This window comes from Manduca sexta, chromosome 28 (assembly GCF_014839805.1).
Source record: "Manduca sexta isolate Smith_Timp_Sample1 chromosome 28, JHU_Msex_v1.0, whole genome shotgun sequence".
Classification (NCBI taxonomy): Eukaryota; Metazoa; Arthropoda; class Insecta; order Lepidoptera; family Sphingidae; genus Manduca; species Manduca sexta.
In genome coordinates, this window is record NC_051142.1 from 15,981,675 (window position 1) to 16,006,412 (window position 24,738).

General features: G+C 34.6%; 1 protein-coding gene across 2 annotated transcripts in view; it reads left to right on the top strand.

Annotated features, from left to right (window-relative positions):
• Positions 1–24,738, top strand: part of LOC115456188 (fatty acyl-CoA reductase wat) — a 50,029-nt gene that overhangs the window by 1,331 nt on the left and 23,960 nt on the right. Inside the window, exons 1-2 of one of the 2 annotated variants that reach the window (XM_037444438.1) lie at positions 8,696–8,704; positions 24,617–24,619. The exons of the other annotated variant lie outside the window; for it this stretch is intronic. The gene's annotated coding sequence lies outside the window, so the exon portion shown is untranslated. Of the gene's footprint in view, positions 1–8,695; positions 8,705–24,616; positions 24,620–24,738 lie in introns of those variants that run through there. 2 annotated transcript variants of the gene reach the window in all.

Genomic DNA, 24,738 nt, shown 5'->3' on the forward strand with positions numbered 1-24,738 from the left:
ACATAGTTCTTGCGATAGAGTAGACGAAGCTGACCAAAAGACGCATAGCCTTGAAGATGCCGAAATCTTCAACTTAATCCACGCGCGAATTCCAACCTTATAGCATATATGCAGTCATTACAAAACTCTTTGCCAAAATCCATCCATCAGGCGGCCGAACTCGGATGAGTAGCATTTTAAACATTGTTACTCAGTCTTAACCAATTTTATTTACAAACAATAAAATGAAGTGCACAATAAAATGAAGTGCACTGAATGAATTACAAAAATGCATTATAATTTTTAATCGCGTTGTAGTAGTGAATAATTAAAGTAAAATATGTATAAGTCTACAAATAACTAAGGACTTGTTAATAATACTTTTAACCCGATGACGGTGAAAGACTGACTTTGACAATATCTAACAAAATAATTTCTATGAAATGAGAGTGGAGTCGCGTTCCTAGGCACATTGTAAAGCGTGTACACCTTGGTTGGTTATTCACATTCTGGCCTATTACTTGCGAACGTTTCCCTTTCTTTATCCCTTCGCCCATCCTAAAGAAAGTTCCTACCCTTCCATCACACCTCCTTCCCACAAATACTCCCTTCCAAGTCGGCCTCGGGCCCCTACAGTCGCTTAGACAGGAGATTCAAGTATCCCATTTGCAGGTATCTCAGTGTTTACAGCAGGGACGGCTTTTAAGAAATACCAGTAGAATCCTTTATTATTGACAAATTACTATCACAAATATTTTTTAATGCTGAAAGCATCTCGTCGTGTTCTTTGTTCTAGTATAATTATTGTTTAAATATATAAAACTATTCATTGTCAATGGCTAAAATTACGTATATGTAATTAATGTTAAAATACCTAGATTTTAATATTGCACAGCCTCGGTGGCGTAGTTGTATTACGTACGACTGCAGCGCTGAGGTCTCGGGTTCGATCACCAGGTCGGGCAAAGTGATATTGGGTTTTTCTACTGATTATCAGCCAGAAGTATGCTATTTGGACGCGGTATATACTCGTCCTCTATCATATCTTGGAACGGAATACACACGTCGGAAAAGTACCAGTTGCCCCTCAACTGCTTGCTGTGTCTCTTGCATTGCAAAGTGCATGGGTGGCGGATGCTGCTTTCCATCACGCGGACCATCGTTAGCCTATTAAGGCAATAAAAAAAACTTGCGCCTCTGCCTACCCCTTCGGAGATATAAAACGGCGTGATTGTATGTATTAAAATACCACTCAAGATAATATAGTATAACTATATTGAACTCAATTGCATGTTAGGTAATTTGTAAGAGCGTCTATTTCTCCATCAAACTGTGTATGTATACATTTTGGTGATTTTGTTCAAATTGCCATAAACTATTGTCTATAAAAATAAATAAGTAAAGTAAGGAATACGTCAAGACATTTTACGTTCGACTCTACCGTCTCGCTTACCGCGGCGCTTATTTCATATTTTTTTTTCAACCCACCGCAAAATATGACCTTAAAGCAAAGAGTTTTTACAGTTTATAAATGACTTATTTGGATTGGTGTATTATCGAGATCGGATCGTAGATTAATATTAGGATCGATGATTAAAAAAGTCGTTAGTAAACATATTATGAATAACGTGGCGCCTCGATTCGTCCTTCTTGTGCGAGGAATTTATAACTATATATTTTGATCTATGAATGATCTAATTAGTGAGTTGTCTCATTAACTTTTAAATTTGTTAATTAGCATACAGTTAATAACAATTTAAAAGTGGTGTATCAGTACTAAAAGAGGCTAACCGCTGGCACAGCCACACTCAACCATTGTCGTATATTCTATAGACACGAACGTCTATATAAACTATTTGTTCAAAATCTGAATTAAAATGGCAACTGTAACGTCACTGTTATAACTTGTTTATTCAGTTGAATAACAAATAATTTTACTTATTTGACTAATATTTTTTATTCAAATCCAGGTTTACACTTAGACTCAAGTTCTTATATCATGAGCGACGATCCGCACACAACCACAAGCTGTCAATATTGACCACACTAAAGTCATTTTGAATGGTTTGCAGTACAATTCAATTGAACACAGTGAATGTTCGGAACGCCAAATCTAGTACGTAGTACATATATATCGATACACTCAATCAATTAGTCACAAATAAGACGTGTTTATTGCCCATAATATGTAGCCCCGGAAATTTATTACTACTTAAGCCTCTAACAATAATTAAAATTTAAAGTTGTATTTATTTAAATAAAACATTCATAATTAACTGAATTATTTTTTCTTGTATAATTGGTACTTATAAAACTCAAACAACCTTGAGAAGAGTTTATTTAGTTTAGTGAGATTTTTGTACTTAGACTAGCAAAAGTTCTGCGAGGCTTATATTGCATGCCGGTCGCAGGTTGTATATTCTGCTGCATAATAAGTATCGTTTATAGGGTAGTTTCCAGTGTTTGATTTAGGTTGTTATTTTATATATAACAAAGAAATATTATGAAAAAGAAATACTTCTGTAAAATCAGCATTCAAATTGGATGAAAGTTAAACCAGTAACTCAAATTTGAAGTATTGTTGTGAGCAAAAGTGAGGGGGTGGTGGGGATGTCGCGCTGTCCTTTTCTCACTCACGCAGCGTTATGGCCGGTGGTACTGGGTGACGTCACATTTCCCTATTACTGTATTTTGACGGCTTCCCTTCCCACCAAATTTCAAAGCTATATAATTTATTATTGCGTGGATTTTGAAATATCTTTTTCCGATAGATTTTGCATGAAATACATTTTTGATAAAGGTATTAAAAAAAATTGTCGTCAACTACCCTATTGGTTTTCATACTCTGAAATGATAATGTCGTGTAATATGGTCACAATCTGCGAACAGAATAAAGATGCATGGTAACTTCCAGGTACATGGTCGAGTGAACACCGCATATATTTTATACTCGAATTCCTCTCAGAACTAAGCTTTGTATATTCGAGCTTTGCTCGCCTTTTGCCAAGATTAAATCTATACTATTATATAAAATTGAAGAGTTTGTTTGTTTGAATGCGCTAATCTCAGGAGCTACTAAAGCTATATTGATTTTTTTCACTAATAAGAAGCCACATTACTTCTGAGTACTACTGCTATAGGTTACTTTGACCCCGGAAAAAAAATTCCACGCAGGTGGAGCAGTAGGCATAAGCTAGAATAAAATATATATAGTTATCATTGTTTAAGGAATGCTCAGCGAATAAATTTAATCGTAAATTTAGCAAAAGATCATAATAATAATGTTGTTTATGTCAACGATATTTGCCGAATAATTAAACGTACTTTAAAAGTAACGAACTAGTATTTAATAGTTTTTTTACTGACATCGCAATAAACGTTATGCCTTTATTTACATAAGCTTGGGGCATTAAAACTATTTAAATAAATAGGAATTGAACTCGTGCATAGAGAGTTCCGTAACCTTTGTATTTATTATTTGTTTACATATCTCATCATCAGCGTTGATTCCCATACATTAGGAGTTTACTATAATCATTGTTACGCGATTTACTATTCGAAGTTTACACGCGTCCAACGTTCATGCTGCTGTATTTTAGTTCCAAAACGCTCATTGGGCGCTGTTCAAATATCCATAAAAAAATTAACTATGAAACCATAACTTAATCATTGTCATCATCAGTCGCAGGATGTCCACTGCTGAACATAGGTCTTCCCTAAATATTTCCAGACGGAGCTATCGAAAGTGGCCTGCATCCAACGTGTTCCTGCGACTTTTATTAATTTGTCTGTCGTCAAATAATAAAATATACCGAGATACATAAACACGCTTATATTTATGTTCGTAGTTCTAAAGGTTGAATATACGGGTAGACAACAGACCTTGGAGGCAAAACCTCAAGCCTACAAACATCATAAAAAATATTTATTCAGATAGATTAAATAACTATAAAAAACCAGTTTTAATTCGTTTAATTTGCTGGTCGTAGGATATATATCCGTCCGGATAGCGACCACCGTACACGTGGTGTAAAACCGTCATAGTGGCCCAAGTGTATCGCGTTCCGTGATCAGTCTGTGTGAAGTTTCTATCAGGTCGGTGTTATTTAATTTCTCGTCAAACGACACTATATAGACGCTATTCTACTTACTATCAGGCGCTGTAGAGTAACTTTGCCGTCTCGTTAGAAAAAAAAGTCTACGGAACTAGTAGAGAGCGCAAACCATGGAACACGTTGTGATAAAATCTTGTCTATTATAATAATAATATCAGCCCTGTATTATATACTTGCCCACTGCTGAGCACGGGCCTCCTCTACTACTGAGAGGGATTAGGCCTTAGTCCACCACGCTGGCCTAGTGTGGATTGGTAGACTTCACACACCTTCGAAATTCCTATAGAGAACTTCTCAGATGTGCAGGTTTCCTCACGATGTTTTCCTTCACCGTTAAAGCGAACGATAAATTCACAAAGAATACACACATGATTTTAGAATTAAAATAGACTTGTCTATTATGCTGTCTATTAAATAATTATTAAATATTGTTTTCTGCTTAAATAATAAAAAGTTTATGCATTTAATTCACCCAAAGTTTCATACACGCATGCCCATCACAGACGAGTCTGACTCATTGCGCCAGAGAGGCATTGTTTACGAAGAGCTTATGAAGAGATGTTGAAAAAGAAATTTACCTAATATTGGAATACATGAATATATTAATATACTGAAATTATAGTCTAGAATAAAACAGTCATGATTTCAATAATTGTGCAATTAAAATGTTGCAAATATATAAAAAAAAGAGCAAGTCCGAGTTGTACTCGCGCACCGAGGTTCCGTACGAACTTTTATATTAAAGTACATATTAAAGGATAGGATGTACCTTATAGTATTGGTTCCCTAGTGAAATCGCAAAATAAGCGACAGGAACGGTAATAACTTTTAATCGCGTTGGCTTACAAATTTGATATAACCCATACATTTGATATAAATTTCAACTTGATACTTCTACGCGTACCTTGGGAGAAAGACAGACCGACAGCAAATTTATCCTATAAGGGTCCCTTTTAAGGTATGGAACCCGAAAGAATGGAAGAGGGATAAGAAAATAGATTGACAACACATTTAATAATATTCATGACACGTTGTTGCAGTAAAAATGGTGATGTTTAAAAGAACCTGTTAAAAATCTATTTCAATTCCACTATAGCAGTATTCATTCACGCATCCTTAAAAGCCTTCGAAAAATGTCTAAAAGGATTCTAAACCAGATTATTAAAAAAACAACAAATCTCTTTAATATAGACAACAAAATCAAGAAATATACATAAAAATATTGGAATGCATTAACAAAACTTCGCAAATAATACAAACTTAAGTGGGGTAGGCAGTAAAATAATAAATTTAGATAAAATAAATGTATAACTACACATAAATTGGCCCAATTTTTTTTGTAAATTGGCCATTTATTTAGCTTGAGGTATCTGCCCTTTTTTCTGGCAAGTTAATTGAACTCCAGTGATAACGGAAATCAAAATCAAAGAGAGGTAGGTAGTAAAATGAAAAAAATCAGAGAGGTGGTAGGTGGTCAGAATTATTCCTGCTTTACTGGATATTAACAGCAAGGAACTAGTACTATAATGGCCGGCAAAAAAAGTGAGCACACTACCTATTAGTGTATGTAGAAAAAAAATCTGCCGATACAAACAAGGGTTGTGAGCGCCTAAAGCGTCCAACAAAAAATCTGGTGTATTTGTATATTAAGTCAAATCTCAGGCTAACAAACGTCGCGTCGTCAGATTAAAAAAACATACGTCGTAGTGTGATCAAGTTGTATGTCGGATATCATTCTATAGTATAAGTGTATGTCCGTACAATTGCCGGCTAGTCTCCAACACACACTCACATCTTTTATCTCCAAAGGGATATGCAGAGGCGCAACTAGTGCACTCCATTTCTGCCGTGTATTTCGTCTCATGATGTGATGGGGAGCGAGCCCATCGCCATATCAGCATAGATTCTAGACTTCGGGTTGATACTGAGTAGAAATCTATATCTTCTATACTTATAATAAATCTGTAGAGAGGTCAATTCTGTACATGAAATATATTTCAAAAATAACTATCAGGGAGTGATTAGGGATCGATACTGATGCCAAAAATGCAATTAGTAAAATTTTTGTCTGTCTGTCTGTCTGTATAACCGTTATAGAAACAAAAACTACTCGACAGATTTTAACGAAACTTGGTACAATTATTTTTCATACTCCTGTGCTGGTTATAGTATACTTTTCATCACGCTACAATTAATAGGAGCAGAGCAGTGAAGGGAAATGTTGGGAAAACGGGAGAAGTTACTCCATTTTTAAGCTTCCGTCGCGTGTGCAACCTTAATGGTTAAAGCTACGCAGAAATCATGTATGACGGAAATGTTCTCCTTAAAATTATGTAAAAAATATCCCACGACAGCATATGTCTATCTTTTATGGTTGACTCACAATGACACGTGTAACTCCCGATAGCTTAGCAGTTCGAAGCTTTCTCATTATATTTTTATACTAATCTTAGGAACTATCGGTCCAAACTGAAAAATTCTTTTTGCGTTGGATAGCCCTTTATTTGTGGATTGCTATAGGCTATATATCATCACGCTATACCCAATAGGAGCGGAGCAGCAATGGCTAATCTCTGGAACTACCGGTCCAAACTGAAAAATTCTTTTTGCGTTGGATAGCCCTTTGTTCGTGGAGTGCTCTAAGTTATATATCATCACGCTATGACCAATAGGAGCGGAGCAGTAATGGCTAATCTTAGGAACTACCAGTTTGAACTGAAAAATTCGTTTTGTGTTGGATAGCCCTTTATTTGTGGGGTGCTATAGGCTGTATATCATCACGCTTTGACCAATAGGAGCGGAGCAGTAATGAAACATGTTACAAATACGGGGACAATTTATTCGTTTTGAGAGCTTCCGTTGCGTGCGCTGCGTAAACGGTTAAAGTTATGCAACAATGATGTATGTCGGGATTATTCCTCTTAAAAAAATCTAAAAAAATATATTATAAAACAAAGTCCCCCGCTGCATCCGTTTGCCTGAACGTCTTAAACTCAAAAACTACCCAACGTATTAAGATAAAATTTGGTATGGAGACAGTTTGAAACCCTGGGAAGAACATAGGCTCCCGGGAAACTACTACTTTTATAATGGAAAACTTTAGCCTGAAAAACTTTATAACGCGGGCGGAGCCGCGAACAAAAGCTAGTACCCAATATAATTTTGCCCGACCCGGGATCGAACCCGAGATTTCAGCACTGCAGTCATACCGTTATACAACTACGTCATTTAGGCAGTCTGCAATTACTAAAACTATTCTTATATGTTTATTAACTTAGGATCTTGACCCTGATTTACTATTTAAATTTATTTATATTATATTAAAATCATTAGTAATTTTTGTAGCTAATTATGTAGCTAATTCAAAATTTCAATATGATTTACAAATAAGTCTTATTCATCGGCATTAAACTAATTAGGTGCTATTTCGTTATTTACTTTTTGTTTTATTTAATTTTGTATGCACTAGTTACAGCGAGTGCTGTTTTTGTATCTTTATTTTTAGAACGTTGCTATGATATAAATGCGAAAGATTGTGAAAATGTTTGTATGTTTGTTAGAAGTAAACGCAAACAGCTAAATGTTGGTGATAAGGTGTCACACGGATGGATCATGGCTTGGATTAACACATTGGCTTTTATTCCAGTATTTTGCTTCCGTGAAAAAATAATATCGACGAGTGAAGGCTAATAATTAGCCAATTATTTTCTTCAAATTTTTTTTTGCGACTCTATTTTTAAATTTTTTTTTACTTAGTTAAAAATTATTGAAAAAAATGTCAGTTAAGTCAATTAGCTTTTCAACCGTCAATATATTTATTGAAGTTTAGTTTTTTTATTTGGTTAAAGCTAGCGTCTTACGTATAGTGTTATAGCTGTAGTGATTTAGGGTTATTTTTGTAGGAAAGGGTGTGCACGCGATCGAAGGCGTGATCATCACTTAATCTATACTAATATTAAAGCTCGAGATTTTGTTTGTTTGAACGCGCTAATCTCAGGAAAAACTAAATCAATTATTATTTATTTTTTTTACTTACATTACTCGTGACTCCTATAGGTTACTTCTTATTCGGAAAAACTATTTATCCCGGAAATTCTGTACATGCGGGCGGTGCCGCAGGCAATAGCTAGGTATTGATATTGCGAATTACAGCTTCATGCAGTTTTAAATAAATGTTGTAGAAAGTTTTTTGTAAATGTAAATTCAACTTATAATTAATTGAATTATTGCTTGATTCAGAAACAGTTGAATAAATTACATTTCTATGCGCAAAGATTATTAATTATTGCGTAAGAAATTGTGTTATAGATTAATTTTACATTTTTAGTCTAGTGACATAGTTGAGCTGTGAACTGTAAGATGAGAGGGAAGATAAATATGCAAATAAATTTACAATCGCTTTTTTGACATATTTAAGACATGTGAATGTAAAAATAATAAATAAATACGGTCAAGGAGTCTTAGAATGCAATGCTGTTAAGATTACCAAACGATAGAGACTTTATAACACCCATATATGAAGCAGATAAAATTAACTTGACAAGAGAATTAAACCTGCGGCTTCTTGTTTCACCCCTACTCCGGCACAGACTGTGTCATTTTATTCGAATGTTTGTGAAGGTGTTTAGATTTTTGGAAGAAGTAAGGACACGTAACCCGCTAAATAGATTTGGATGAATTTTGGCAAACAGGAAGGTTATGTCTTGGATTACTTTTAAATAGTACTTTTATTTCGTTCTTGAAATGGTCTTTCATGAGCGCAGAGCTTGGAGGCAGAGCATCGAACTATGGTTCAGTGCCTTTCAGAAAAGATGAGGTGGGTGACTCTTCGCTTTACGCACTCACCAAACTATTCGCCTGCCCTTAGAAGTGAAAACGTTCGCGTTCAGTTTGTACCGATGCACACGACTAGATCACTCTGTCTATCAAACGGAAGAACTAGTTCTTTTACCTCACACTTCATAAGATCGCAGTTCGCTCGTCGCGACTTTCTGACGCCATACGTCAACGCGTGCCGATGAATACGGTAATACATATAGATAAATGGATAAATAGGTTTTTTAAATATCATCCCTTAATAACTGATGTCTCCATACTCTCCTAGTAGGCGTCCTGAATCGAGGGTAGTAACCCATTAGTTGCTCCCAGTATGGTCGCTTAACGCAAGGAGTTAAAAATGATTAAAGCGCTTACTAGCAAGACCGGTGTGTTTGAATCCGACCTGGGTCATGCTATCAAATGTTTATTCAAGTTAAAAAAAACTCACCAAACACACATATTATAATTTGAATAATTATAGGACCGGCAAAAGCAGTTGGACTTCTAAAAAAAATATCTATAAATATAATATTTAGAAACAAAGCGGAGTTGTTTGTTGGGAAATGTTTTAGGTATGCTATGAATATTATAGGGGCCGTTCAACTTTTAGATGTCTTTATAACACGTCGCACTATATTATTGCATCAAAGTATTTTTTTTAATCAATTCATGGCCGCATGGGCTATGACGCCTTTGCCTTTTCAAACGGTAAAATATTTGAGTGCATAATATTTTAGAACATAAACATTAGTAACTGGCATAAACAATTTTCAATATCGAACGGTACGGTGCTGGACAAGCATGTTGCTATGCCAGTTAAAATATATGCTACACTACATCTGAATATTATAATAGAGATTTTTTGGAGGCGGAGCAATATTGGATAATGCCGGCCCCGACCACCTATATTTTTATCTTTATCATCATCATTTCGCGTCCCGCGGGAAATAATAATTTATGTGTGTAATGTTCTGGATGTCTCAATAATCAAAGTTGCGTTAATTATGAGTTGTGTATTTGTCTGCCAAGTTTGGATTTGCCGCCTTCTGAATTCGCCGCCCGGGGCATGGGCCCCGGCTTGCCCTCCCATAGATCCGGGGCTGTTGAATGCTCATAATTTTTCATAAGAATTAACCCAAATAGAGAACCGGCACCATTGGCGCAGTATAGTTCGGAATAAAGTAATCCGTGTAGGGGGTCACGACCCTCAGCATTGAGGACATCGACGTAAGGAGGAGGGACCCAAATAAAATTCTAACGGTGTCTCGGTGGCGTAGTTCTATTGGGTGTCCGGTACGACACCGTTCAGAGGTTCTGAGTTTGAATTTCGGTTCGGGCAAAATGGCATTGTTTTTTGCTGCTCAGTATCAGCCCAAAGTGCGGCATTTGTGGCCGATAGGCATTCTCTGTATTCAGGCATTCTCTGTCTTATATCATTCTCACATCTCGCGTTTAGGTAGATAAAGATAAACCATGGCGCCTACTTTTCGCCTGTGAGTTCCGTCCTATGTAAGATAGGGAGCGAGCCTATCGCTATATCGGGCGCAAAATCCAAACTCTGGACTGATATCGAGTAGAAAAACCGAATATCACTTTGCCCGATCAGGGATTCGAACCCAAGACCTCGGAGCGGGTCATACCGCGCAAGCCATACGACTACGTCGCTGGCAATCACGAGTAACGAGTTGTCAAGAAATAAAATACGTCAATTAGTGTTAACAACTGAATATACGAGAGTGCAAAGTCCATCCGAGAACTGGACTTTAAAAGCTCTATATGGCACTGCATTGAGCTTTTCGAAGTTCAATTTTGAATACTAAATTTCATATTATGTAGAGTAATGACTTAGTCATTGTCATACTATAAGCGGTGGACATTAGCTATACATCCTAACCGAAACAAAACACGCACACTATCACAATGAATAGTGTAGCCTATAGCTTCGGGATAAAGTCGTGATGATTTTATTATTTACTATTACTTGTAAAACTTAGAGCTTAATATATTATAGTCTAAAGTATTATAAATTCACACCAGAGCCAACAACAAGTTTTCACCGTGATGTTGTTGTTATGAGTGTATATCTGACTTTACAAAACATTTAAGTTTAAACACACAACAGCAACATGTCATGCAAAGTTTAAATATTTGCCTCGTTTTTTGCTATTTTAGCATCATTTCAAATATTATCATAGTTTTTTACACAAAAAGTTCTTGTTTATCTGATGCTAGAAGCAAACCAGCATATAAATGCATTTAAAATTATATTCAACATACATGTGAAGAAATAAAATTCCTTTGCAGGCTCATTGGTAGATAAATTAGGGGTGGCTGTTTCGACATATATGTTAACGATCGTAAAGTCTTGATACTTAAATTAACTATAATTTCTTTTTAATTTAAGTGTAAATGTCGAGATGAGCTTGCCGTTCGCCTGATACGACCACCCATAAACAGTAGAAACACCATCCGTCACCTTGAATTATAAAGTATTGTTTGGTATTCCACTGCGCTCGCCATCCTGAGACATGGGATGTTAAGTCTTATAATGTCCAGTAGTTACACTGGCTACAATATCGTTCAAACCGGAACATAACAGTAACTATACACTGCTGATTGGCGGCAGAAATAGACATTGCGGTCGTACCTACCCAGGCGGACACTCACATAGAAATACCTGTAAAAAGTATTTAGTTAGAATACAGTTGAATTGCATCGGTCAAACATGGATATCATTATCAAGACTTCTAGTTAGTAGTCGTAACATGAGCGCAGCGTAGTTTTAATAAAATCTACGTAGGTATTAATAAATCAATTTCGCTTTTGAGTACGAACTTAAGTAGATATTTCATATAGAACTGTTTAATAAATAACAACATTACAAACTTAAGTAGACACTTGATGTATTGAACTGCATACTGAAGCTTAAGTTTCAGAGCACGTTCTTAGCTGATTCGACGTTTAATAAACACAACTCAGTTTTCAAAGACCGTCATATGCGACTGAATATATCGTTTGAGATGTTCTTGATAATTGTTTAATAAATTTCGACGATCCTAAGACGCTGAACTTAACTTGATAGCGACTCAAATAATATCGCACTTCAGAGTGAAATTGAGTCATATCCATTAATACATACATACATAACATCACGCATTTTATCCCCGAAGGGGTATTGCAGAGGCGCAACTAGGGCTAATATCCATTAATCCCGCCTTTAATAAGTCGAAATCAGTTCAGTTGTCGGAAATAAGCACCTAATTTAGAACAATTAAAATATAATAAATTATTCTTTTAGAATAACTGTTTTATTTGTTTGTATTTTGCATTATCGGCTACTCATGAGTTTTGACTCCCATTATAGGTATCCCAAGATACAGGCATAGCTTAGTTTGGGGACCCCTGACTATTATTGAAATGCTTAACTCAGATACGCCAATTATTATTTATGTAATTCTTAATTTTATTATTTTTGTGGCCTTTTGTTGCAATAAAGTAAAGTTATTATTATAATTCGTCCCATTATAAAATTAATCCCAAATTGAATTCATCCGGAACTGGGACCTTCTCAAGTAAATCACCTCAAACAAACAAATATGACCTTCTAAAACCTAAATGGCGTTTTAGTATTTCCTTTTATAGCGGACCTTGGCTGATTCAATTTCTTGTTAAATTTAAGAAATCATGTCTATGGGCGATAAAATTTGCCATTCTTAGGTCTTGCAAGGTCGGCTTTCATAATTGCTTCCCAGAATTTCAATTTTTATAATTAAATATTAGGAAAACCCAAAAAGAGTTTACGTCAATTCGATCGTGATAAATAAAGTTAAATTACTTCCCCAGAAAAAGAACTGAGATACCTTCATAACAGCATATTATACAGGGTCGTTTTGACATTGCGTTACTAAATTAAACCACATACTTATCAATTTGGAATTAATACTTTAGAATAAGTTACTTGAGCCGTAGGTGTAAAATAAAAAGTGTAAGTTTTTAACAAAATAAATATTCATAAAAAGTAATTTTAATTTTAGGTGCCCTAATGCCACTACTTCTAAAATAATTTGTCGCAGCGGCTACCTAATACTTTCAGTCGGAAATACACTCACGCACATGCCATATACGCATTAAACGACAAATTGAGCATAAAATCAGAAAACTAAAACCAAGATATTTCGTGAAAATATTTGTTAAGACGAGTATATGGTTTCATTTAGTAACGCAACGTTAAAATGACCCTATAAAGTATAAATTAATCATTTTGTCAAATGGTACTTTTAAATTATTCCTTCTGTGAATAGAAACGATATACTTTAACGCACAAACAACGCGAAGCAACGTCAGCATCTTTGGTCAACACGTGACAGGTCATGCAATAAATCATCAGATATCGTGAGTAATTAAGAATACTATGCGGTTATATGAATTAAATACCAATGATCATTGTCATTGGCATGGCGATTCCTTGGAACTACATGGTCTTATAAATTTAATTTAACTATCCAGATTTCTTTTTTAATTGAATGACGAGAGGAGCTTACCGTTCACCTGGTAGTAAGCGACACGACCGCCCATAAACAGCAGAAACACCATCCAACACCTTGAATTACAAAGTATTGTTTGGTATTCCACTGCGTTCGCCATCCTGAGACATGAGATGTTAATTCTTATTATGAGCATTTCCTTTGAAAATCTTCACCGTCGATTGTGTGTCGCGTAGAATATTTTCAAAGCAGAAGACAGTAATATTACTTTTTTATCTTTCGAATGATTCATGATTTGATTTGACTGGATGGTAAGTATTCATGACCTCCACAACTCTTCCAACCAGTTGTAAATCTCTTATCGAACTTAAAGAGGCTATAGATAAATATTATGAAGGAGTTCTTCGGAAATAAGAATAACGCGACAAATTAGTTGCTTTATAGCGATTTACTATGAAGTCTACAACTTAGCTCTCCCACATAAAAAAAAATGTTATGGTAGAGCCGCGGGTTTATCCTCTAATGGACATGTTATATATTTTATATGTATGCAAATTGTTTTTTTTTTATTCTAGAGGAATATAAAGCTGTTGCACATAAAAAAGTAAAGAATAAAATTACACAGATACTGTATTAATAAACATGTAACCAACACCATTATTCGCAGATTAAAATGTTATATTTTTTTACATTATAATTTTTAATTATACATTGAAGGTTTTTTAGAACTTTATATTTTTAATGTTTAAGTAAAACTTAATTAATTGAATATGTCAGCCTTGGCTGTCAGGCGTATTTATCTTTAAGGTAAGCGTAAGATTTTTGACCTTAAAGACTTTTGTTTGATTTCTATAGTAATGATTGATTAAGAATAAGTTATTTACCTTCAACTTCTGTTCGTTAGTTGTCTATAAATTTTGCATTATGTAACAATCAAATGGCGAGGTCGTAGTTATACCAATATGTTATTTAATCATGCATAGATTAACATAGTTTTTGAAAGTCTACCTAAAATTTATAAGAAAATAATAAGAACTAGATTCTAGGATCAATTCCGTGTCGGTTCATGGAATTTCGCGAGATTTTCGATAAAAAAACACAGTCTATGGCACAAGATTATCGTTGTATTATATGTCGTTTATCATTGTACTATACTGTATTATAAGGGCCGAGGAAATCAATCGAAGCCAACCTTATCTTTGAGTAGGATCTTAAAGTAAATAAATATTTATATACTATTGTTATAAAGAGGTAACATTTGTAACTTTGTTTGTAGGGGCTATTCTCTGGAAATACTGACGCGATTTCGAAAAAAAATTCTATAATAAATATAATAATATAATAAATATAAATTACTCCGGAGTGCTATAAGCTACGTTTTATCTCAGGAAAAATATAAATCCGAACTTTTATCCTGGAAAAACTTATCACCCGGTCGGAGCCGCGGGCAAAAGCTATTAATATATAAAATTTAAAGTGTTATTTGAGCGCCTGTTATCATCTGAGTCGGCGCTATTTAATAAACAAAACTCAGCTCTCAAAATCTTGATGAGCTATATAAACTTAAGAAATTATTTGAGATGTTACTGATATCGCTTCAGTCTATACCGGCCATGTCAAGATGTTGAATTTAACTTGACAGCATCTCAACAAATATCGCACTTAAGTGTCAAACTGAGTTGCATCTATTAATATGAACCTCTGGTGACATGACTGGCCTAAATTACATACATCTCTAATATATAAAATTCTCGTGTCACAATGTTTGTCTCCGTACTCCTCCGAAACGGCTTTACCGATTTTAATCAAATTTTGCATGCATATTCAGTAGGTCTGAGAATCGGCTAACATCTATTTTTCATACCTCTAAGTGTTAAGGGTTGTCCACCCTTAACATTTTTTTTATAATTCTATACAATTTTTTTTTATTATGTCGCATTAAAAAATACATTCAACCCTAAATTTATACCCTTCTATCACCAACCCCTATTTTTTGTAAAAAAAAAATGTTAAGGGTAAAACAAAGTCCCCCGCTGCATCTGTCTGCCTGAACGTGTTAAACTCAAAAACTACCCAACGTATTAAGATAAAATTTGGTATGGAACAGTTTGAGACCCTGGGAAGAACATAGACTCCCGGGAAACTACTACTTTTATAACGGAAAACTTTAGCCTGAAAAACTTTATAACGCGGGCGGAGCCGCGGGCAAAAGCTAGTATAGATATAGAATAAGTTATCAAAGGTTACTGCAAAGTTTGACAAACCTATACTGTTATTACTTGAAAATATATTTTAATTAACATTCTTTGTTTAAACTATTTACGTCAACTAGATATAAAATTAAATGACTTAGTTATGGAGGCCTACAAAAAAAGATGCAAATTAAATACATTTATTATCATAGTACGTCACGGCTTGATGAGACTGTAAATATTAAAAAAAAATTGCCACGCTGATCTATGCGAAGTCGGAGCTGAGTCACGTGGCGAGTGTGAGGACAAAAAGATTTTCACGTTGTAGCATCTCTATAGTGACATCATAAATTTAGCATCGATATATACGTATATGTACTAGATTTGTCGTTCACTATGTTCAACTGAATTGAACTGCAATCCATTCAAACTGACTAGTATGGTCAATATTGACAGCTTGTATCGCTCACGATAAGAACTCGAGTCTAAATGTAAACCTGGATTAAAAAAATAAAATTATAGGTATTTGTTGTTCAAATGAATAAATAGCTTATAACAGTGACGTTTTGGTAGCCATTATAGTTCAGATTTTGAACAAATAGTTTATATAGACTTTTATGTGTTTTTTGGGAAACTTTAAAGACTATGTTAGTTTATTTCTTTAAATCTTATGTCGTCAATGGTTTGCTTCCAAGTATAAATTTGCTTAGTAAACCCGCTTGTTAACGTATTATTTCTTAACGTATAAAATGAATTTGTGAGCTCGTAAACGTCTGCGCATAGATTGTGTCTTAGTTTTTTATTTGTAAGCTGTCGTCTTATTATAATATGAATAAAATGTAAATATATATCATGATAACGGTACCAGAAAAAAGGCTTGTAAATATAAAACTATAAAAATATGATTTATGTTTACATCTATTTTAATTTGAATAATAGCTCGATCGCTTTTTATGCGTTTGCGCATCCTATAGAGTTAAAGTTGTCAATAGCTAATAACACTTGTGCAAAAGTTTTTGGAATTGACGGTCCCATCACCAGAGACGCAGATTAATTTTTCGTCTTCTTCATTACATAGTATAAAACAAAGTCGCTTTCTCTGTACCATGTCCCTTTGTATGCTTAAAACTTTAAAACTACGATTTTGATGCGTTTTTTTTTAATAGATAGAGTGATTCAAGAGGAAGGTTTATATGTATAATAACATCCATTAAATAGTGGAGAAATACTATTATTTTGTTATGTTATACCGGTGCGAAGCCAGAGCGGGCCGCTATGTTTTTATATACAACGTTCACAGTTTTTCTGTAGTGTATTTAGTATCAGCATTGCACCTGTGCGAAGCGGGGGCGGGTCGCTAATTCTCCATATTCTAACCAAAAATAGAATACTAAATTAACGTGATAAAAGGTGATGATTGTTAACAAATTAGAATGAAGGATAAACACCTTTATTTGATATCAAGTATTGTGCTATTTCGTTCAATATCCTTTTTGGGTACGTCGTAAACTGCTTCTAATTATCAATTAAATGTTGATAATTAATTTGTTTGTATATCATTCACTTCAAAACCGAGGTCTCCAAAACCAAATATTTATTTATCATTAGCTAAATTTATATAGGCTTGTTTTTATCCTTGAAATTCTAACTATACTAGAAATAGTAAAGTCCGTCTGCTGTCTTAATTTTAATGCATAAATTAAAATTCAAGTTTCTATATCAATTCTATAGATCGCAAAAGTTGTGCTTTCTTTGTAACTACAAATTCTATCTAAAACTGTAGATTATATTTAAATAAGCTTAATGACTTAAACTAATTTTATTTAAAAAACAAATTAAGAACCGAACCTGATGTTATATTTTCAAACACCAGGGTTATAAACAAACAAACAATTACGCAACATCAGGAAATTGTAATAAGGTCATTCAAGTGCCCCTGAACTTCTAAACCTGTATTTACTGTCGAGCGGTCTCGATTTCGATTCCTGGGAAATATCGATTTTTATCTAGATATCAACGTAAGAAGTCACGTTACGTGTTTCTCATGAACAGGTAAATTAGTTTATTGAAATTTAAACTAATTTTCGAATTCCATCGCGGTTTTTTATATTTCAGTTTTCTCCCAACTTTTGGAAGCCTTCATGGTAATAAAATTAGTTTAAATCCTTCCTAAATTAGTTTGAGCTACATTTTACTTCTTGTCTATTTAAAGCGCTTTAGCGCTGCATGTCTTAAAAGTAAAGTTAAAAGTTTGGTTAGACGAAGATTGTTTTAGCGTCGCAGCGAACTTTAGTTCTAACTCCAGATTATGAACAAATAGTTTATATGGACTTATTGGACGCTCGTGTCTACCGGTAGAATATACGTCAATAGTTTTAGCAGTTAATGATACATGCCGGCGGGTATCACGCGCAGGAGCAAGTCTCCATCATTCTCTCACCAAGCCGTTGGCACTAAAGCCCTGTTCAACTGACGATAGTATTGCAGTTGATTAATGTGTAATGTTTAGGTAAACAGCGTGTCTTAAAGTGTTTGAACACCAAAAAGTTTAGTCGAGTTGATTAGTTCAAACACGTTTAGTTACTAAATTAATCTTATTCGACTAAAATACAGTAGTTTGCCATCACCAGTGAGGACGACGAGTCATTGATATTATTTTATTATGATATAGGCACATATTTTTTTCTGTTACCTCCCAGTCCGAGCTGGTTATTTTAATTACATTATGCTATGCTTTTTATCTTTATTTCCACACTAAATGTGCGTAAATGTATGGACCATTACATAAATTTGGTGTGAATAACTATGGAGTTATATAAATTACTCTTTATGATAATTATAATTGTTGACGTCACCGTTCCGCATGACGATAACCTTGTGAAAGCCGAAAATGACAATATTACAGACATGTGGAATGTGGACTCTAGTTATGGTCGCCATTGTCGTTTCTATCAATGTGTTGAAACCAAAGAGCCTTAACCAACATCCCAAGAAGCTCTCAATTTGCCGTTGGGTCAAAGGCCAGATACCGAAGGCAGTATTGCTAGACACGGTACTCATTGTGAGGAGATTTCTCCTACATAACTTATAAATTATTTTATTTATTTAATGAGTGTCGATTATTCGAATTAATCTGGGAACATTGTTGTTTGGAAACAAGTCTTATCCGGCAATGGAATTGTAAACTTTGATGTACTTTTATGTACCAAAAAAAATTTCCCATCGTTTAATTTTTATCCGTGGTGCTTATCTACAAACGTCCTTATACTTGAGGTTGAAATGTCTTCTTAGTATCATTTTGACTCCCACTTTGCTATGTAGGGAAGTGGACAGTTAATATTTCCAACTCCTCCCTATATTTCTATTTGATTAATTTCGTGGCGGGATAAAGATAAATTAGTTTTTCCTGAGACTCGCCAAGCTTCACCGTTCTGTGTCGTAAAATGCGTGCCACTGCTGATCCTGGCTTACAGGAGTTGTTTAGGTGGGTGTGAGGGCGAGAAAGTTTTAGGAAATAAAATACAGACAGGTAAACAAAGAAAACGTTTTGTTTAATAATTTTTTTTCGTGCAGAACTTCTTAACTTTAATACTCTACTTTACTATCGTAGTCCGAATTAGGCATAAGTGGCGAGGCTATGTCGGCGTACCGACAATTATGGCATGCAAAGCGCTTAATATATACGTAATATGTGATAATGCTCACTTCAATTACTTTTGTCAAAATCAAGTTATTATAATTATTATATTATCTACGTAAGTAAATCGCGCAACGAGCTTTTGTCTCTACACAGTATAAATTAGAGGTTAATTGTCTTTAAAGGCTGTTTGTTTCTTTTTAAAGCATTTAAATATAAATTTGTTTCTAAAATCTGTTTTACTATTAATTTTAATTTTTCTCGGTTAACCCTTAAATATGATACCCATATTATAGGAGTGCGTACAAAATAACTAGTCCGCCATCTTGGGCGTTCTGCCATATTTGATTTAAAATGCCATAATTTATTAGCCAACCATACATTGTCATCGCCAATAAACGCATGTGCAAAATTTAATTTTAATCCGTTTGGAGTTTTGAAATTAATTTGCAAGATTTGGCCCGAACATAATAGGCAGGTACTATAAGCTAATTGCTCCCTGCTCGCCCTACGCCGAGCATGCGCGGGCGCATACATAACGCAATATAAGACGAATACGTAACGTAATTTACTTAAATAATTGCAAAGGCCATGTATGCGTAAATTATTTAGTAATAACGCACTAACGTATTTATTATCACAAGTAATAAATTCTATACACAATTGTCACGTGTACTGGCTATAAATTATAAATACTATACATACATATGCACATAATTATATAGTAATTATAGTTAATAGTTGCTCGCGGCTCCGCTTACGTGGAAACGTTTTTTCCCCGTAAATGGAAAATAAAAAAGTTTTACTTTATATTGTCCCGGGATTAAGTGAAGCCCTTAGTTTTAAATTAAATCTCTAGCAATACAATGTAAATTCCATGCAATAGTCTTTACGTGATGCATGTACAGATATGAACAGACACAATTAATAAAAACTGTTTTGGCTTTTGTTGCTCTAATAAAAACCGCCATATTACTTATATTCAATATCTATAAAGTACAGACATCACTCCTTTTCAATTTTATTATTTGTATAGATCAAGAACTTCTTGACTACATTCTATTAAAGATTATTCTCTAGTTATCTTAAGGTCCTTCTCCGAGCAGACGACCTTGAGAAAATCGTTTCATAATTGACGGTGCACGAATTCCATGCGGAAATATGCAAAGGTTTACGAAAATCTTTTAAAAAATCAATTGAAAAACTTTTTGAAAACTACCAAAATATGCCCTATCATATATAATATAATAATAATAATATCAGCCCTGTATTATATACTTGCCCACTGCTGAGCACGGGCCTCCTCTACTACTGAGAGGGATTAGGCCTTAGTCCACCACGCTGGCCTAGTGCGGATTGGTAGACTTCACACACCTTCGAAATTCCTCTAGAGGAACTTCTCAGATGTGCAGGTTTCCTCACGATGTTTTCCTTCACCGGTAAAGCGAACGATAAATTCACAAAGAATACACACATGATTTTTTTTAGAAAAGTCAGAGGTGTGTGCCCTTGGGATTTGAACCTGCGGACATTCGTCTCAGCAGACCGTTCCATACCCAACTAGGCTATCGTCGCTATATGCCCTATCATATTAACTATAAAAGAATGATTGTTGCAATTTATAATGATGAGAACTTTAAGTGAAGATTGTATGGAAGCAAACATTTTAGTAGTATCTGTTGACTCTCTTTATTTTTAAGTTTTTTTTTTATATTTACATATATATTCTTTAATAAAAAACATGCATATAAAAATATAAAATATGAATGACCCTCCGATGGCGAAGCTCAAGAACCAAGCCACCGGCGGTTATGGATACAAAGTGAGGAATCTCCTCACAATGCGCGCCGTGTCCAGTAATACTGCCTTAGTAGTATTCTTATTACGAAATTAATTAAACAATATCTACATTATAATATATTTGATACAAAGCATTAATAACACAATATAATAGTGTTTAAACTTATTCTAATGTTATTTCTATAATATATAAATTTCGACTAGATAGCTTGCGAAAACCACTTAAAAAAACGGTTAGGGCTCCGTTTAGCTAGGGGGAGAGCCTCAAATACTTCAAGGATTAATTCCAAGTACCTTTATTTTAACTTCTCATACTTGACTCAAGGCTAGTTTGTAGTAGTTTATGTTTACTTTACGATTCTAAAGTGCCTATTGTAAATACAGTGTTTAAGTAATAACTACTAACATCATTTTACTTAGTTGTATCAGAAGTTAACGAAATTGCAAACCGATTGTAAACCTATAGACTGATTGCAATAAACATTTCCAATCGCTATTGTCCGATTAATCGAAGAATAAATTCATTTTAAACTACATGCACCACGAAAGTCCCGAAAAATTACACGCATTCATTGCAAGTTGGACAAACTTACGCCCTATTTTGTAAGCAATTGTATATGATATATTTTATATCCGCTCGGATAGCGTCTAGGGTACACAAGGTGTTACAGTGGCCCACGTAAGTTGCGTTCTGGAATCAGCCTATGTATATCCAGTTCCATCAGGCCGGTATAATTGTGTAGATTTTCGTCAGTCGACATTCTATTGGACCCGTATAAAAAAACGGATCGCAAGCGCTTTTATTTCGGAGTGAAGGTGTTGCGAATTCGCATCATGTGAAACATTGCTGTTAGAAGAAATAACGTGAAACCTGCAACAGTGTCGAATTTTTGAAAATATATTTTAAACGAGTTGACTGTAATCGAGCGACTACTATGTGATATTTTGCAAATGAATTCAATTTTATTCCTACATGCGAATGTAAAGACCCACATTTTATGAGTTGTGGTATACACAAATACAATTTACGTAAAGACAAATACTTAAGATAATCAATTCAAATAAAAAAGAAGTTTTTGTACGCGACTCTACACAATGACGTCAATGAACGTAGGTTGCGCACCCGCGGATTTGCTGCGACGCTGCGTGTCTGCTGCGATTTTTCGGCGGCTTTACTGCGTCGTAAATTCACGCGCAATTCGCCGGTATGATTAGAACCTAACGTATAGACAACTTCTTTGTTTGTTAGTTAATATCGACAGATAGTCGGCTACACATATTCCATGTGAGCTATTTGTTTATCAAAAAATGGTTATTGGTTGATATATCTATAAAATAAGGCTGACGGTAAAGTCACCGAGCGTTCGCCAGTCGTCGGGCTTAGTGTGTACGGCGCCTATTGTAAACATGTATATTTAATACAAAAAATTCCATTCTGTTTCCATTTCCATTCTGTTAAGATATAAATAAACGTGCTAATATTGTAAACGACAGACCACAGATTAATGGAAATTTACCAGATAAATATCCACAAAACGTTCGGTCAATGACGTGGTATTTCTTATGGTAGATTTGTATGTGTCGCATCCGATTGCATGGCTACGGATTCGTGCGGGGCAGCTGGCGGAGGCAAAAAAGAACCCGCCGTATTCAACGAAAGGCAAAATCTACCTTCATTATATTATTAAACATAATAAAAAAAATATGTGCTGTTAAAGGTTCGATCCATTATTGTGAATATCATTGTTGAACATCCGCGTAAACATAAGCAATCTTACTTATAATAATTTCGCTAAGCTATGCTGTTAAAACACAAATTTACTCGATCAGTTGTAAGTCAAAACCCGCCATCTTGCCTCTTAATAAGGTTAAAACTAGGAAACCGGTGATGTTTTTAACAGCTATTTAAGCAATTTTTAATCACAAAAAAGTTTATAACTAAGACTGAAGAAATCCTTACATCGTTAATACGTACAAATCAATGTTTAGAGCTTGTCGCTTACGAACCATCATACATGACAGTCCATAAAATATGTGAAATTAATAAACTCCTAATTAGATATTATAGAAAAAGCATATGCGCCTCTATAGATAAAGAAGTTCCCATTCAGATATAAACGCGTAATAATACGTAATTAGTCAAGATGGCACACTAAACAAACCAATGTTCGACCTTACTTAACTCTTGGTCTCTCGTGGCTCGCCGGCGAGCCAAGACAGATACATGACATTTGCGTGTGTCACGGGATTATAACCTTATATACTACATAATAAGGTTATTTTTCCGTCACACGCGTAGCTGTCAATGTTTGGCGGCAAACATTCAGCTACCTGTACATATTTGAAAATAAAATTTTGACAAGTCATGACGGGTTAAAACAGGTTTTCTGTGTTCTTACTCTTAATTGACAATATGCGTGTTTGTACTTCGCCCTAATCCTCTTCAATCCAATCATATACGATGAGTTAGAGTTAACCGCATTCTAGTTTTATATTAGAACGACACGTGGCTATTATATAGCTTGATACTGATTCCCGCGTTTTTGTATTACCTAGAATAAAATTGTTTGAGATACAACAATTTTATTCTAGGTAACTATGATAGGGCATATAGCGACGATAGCCTAGTTGGGTATGGAACGGTCTGCCGAGACGAATGTCCGCAGGTTCAAATCCCAAGGGCACACACCTCTGACTTTTCTAAAAAAAATCATGTGTGTATTCTTTGTGAATTTATCGTTCGCTTTACCGGTGAAGGACAACATCGTGAGGAAACCTGCACATCTGAGAAGTTCCTCTAGAGGAATTTCGAAGGTGTGTGAAGTCTACCAATCCGCACTAGGCCAGCGTGGTGGACTAAGGCCTAATCCCTCTCAGTAGTAGAGGAGGCCCGTGCTCAGCAGTGGGCAAGTATATAATACAGGGCTGATATTATTATTATTATATTATATATGATAGGGCATATTTTGGTAGTTTTCAAAAAGTTTTTCAATTGATTTTTTAAAAGATTTTCGTAAACCTTACGATGTTTTTTGGGAAGAATATAGATTATTTTGGGGCTATGGTCAACCTATAAAGGAGTTTCATTCCATAGATTACGATACTTGGCAATGTGTGTTTTACAACTCGACAATTTCACAAAAATTAACCGGAACTTAATATATTAAGTACCATCCATTTCACCATTAAGGTAATTATTAAAGACCAATAATATCGTTTAAACTGTAGTAAAAGTTTAAATTATCCAATTATTAAAATAAACTTAAAGCGAGGTCATTGTTCAAGGTAATGCGAATCAATAGCTAAATAACACATAACTACCTTATGAATATCTACATAAATACAAGGAAACATAAATAAACGAGAGTAAAACAAGTTCTACTTACAAGTAAACAAACATAATATTCCAAACTCTTAAATCATTTTGCAGGCGTTATTTTGATACCCGAATAAAGGAAGGACAAAACGCAGGCTGGTTGCAGCTTTTGCATAAATCGATGAACGTGTACAATGAACACTCAAACTTAAATTAAAAAGAATGTACCAACCAAAAAAAATACGTATAGACAAACAATCTCCTCTTTTTTTAAGTCGGTTAATAAAAGTAGTGAACAAGTGGTTAGGAAACAGATGAGTATTTCTTACTGGAAACCTCTTACTATAGAAAAAACAGTTGATTGTCACTTCATATTGCATTTTAAAATTGTGTCTTC